This window comes from Ovis aries, chromosome 12 (assembly GCF_016772045.2).
Source record: "Ovis aries strain OAR_USU_Benz2616 breed Rambouillet chromosome 12, ARS-UI_Ramb_v3.0, whole genome shotgun sequence".
Classification (NCBI taxonomy): Eukaryota; Metazoa; Chordata; class Mammalia; order Artiodactyla; family Bovidae; genus Ovis; species Ovis aries.
This window is the reverse complement of record NC_056065.1, coordinates 24,000,524-24,001,595: the sequence shown is the minus strand read 5'-3', so window position 1 is coordinate 24,001,595 and position 1,072 is coordinate 24,000,524. Positions and strand designations below refer to the sequence as shown.

Sequence of the window (1,072 nt, the reverse complement as noted above, 5' to 3'; positions counted from 1 at the left end):
AAAAAAAATTCAGGGGAAAAACCTTATTTCCATTTGAACATAGCTCAAACAAATCTTAGATTTTTAACTAACCAAATCCAATAGTACATTTTTAGTTGACTCAAGATTAAGTAAAATTTAGGCAAGGATGGTTTTACAAGAAAACAATGCAAAATACCATACTAACAGACTAAGGAGAAAATTCAGAGGATAACATCAATTGGTTGGGGGAAAGGATTGAGTAAGGGCTTCCTAGGTGGCATTAGTGGTAAAGAATCCATCTGCCAGTGCAGGAGACATAAGAGACAGGGGCTGGATCCCTGGGTTGGGAAGATCCCCTGGAGATGACTACAGCAACTCACTTCAGTATTCTTGCCGGGAGAATCTCATGGACAGAGGAGCCTAGCGAACTATAATCTGCTATGGTCCATAGGGTCAGAAAGAGTCAGATATGACTGAAGTGACTTAGCATGCACACACACTGGATAAGCCTCAGTATGTATTTATGGTTAAAATAATTTAACAAATTTAGAATAGAAAGAAACTTTGTTTTTAAAGGTTATATAGCTGAAATATAGCAAAAATGTTATTTTATACAAAAACTTTAGAAACGTGATCAATAACAAGAAGAGAATGCCAAATATAATTGCAACTATTATCAGACATCTATAATTGAGTAGATGTTTACTGTTATGGAGCTTCCCTAGTGGCTCAGACGGTAAAGCGTCTGCCTGAAATGCGGAAGACCCAGGTTCGATTCCTGGGTCGGGAAGATCCCCTGGAGAAGGAAGTGGTACCCCACTCCAGCACTCTTGCCTGGAAAATCCCATGGACGGAGGAACCTGATAGGCTACAGTCCATGGGGTCGCAAAGAGTCGGACACAACTGAGCGACTTCACTTTCACTTTACTGTTATCACTGGCAAATTATATGATGAAGCAGAAAATAAAAAGTGTAGGAATTGGAAGGGGGAAAATGTAATGGGCATCATTTGCAGAAGGCTCCACTTCATGGGCTTGCCACTCAGACCCTTCACTTTAGTGCTCTGCCTGTGCTTGAATTCTTAACAATTTTATTTATGGACTGTTAAGTG

The 1,072-nt window shown here is 39.9% G+C and overlaps 1 non-coding gene across 1 annotated transcript; it reads left to right on the top strand.

Moving 5' to 3' along the window:
- Positions 1-679: 679 nt before the first annotated feature.
- TRNAF-GAA (transfer RNA phenylalanine (anticodon GAA)) lies at positions 680-751 on the top strand. Its single transcript has one exon. It is a non-coding gene; the product is annotated as a tRNA-Phe (tRNA).
- The last annotated feature ends 321 nt before the right edge of the window (positions 752-1,072 follow it).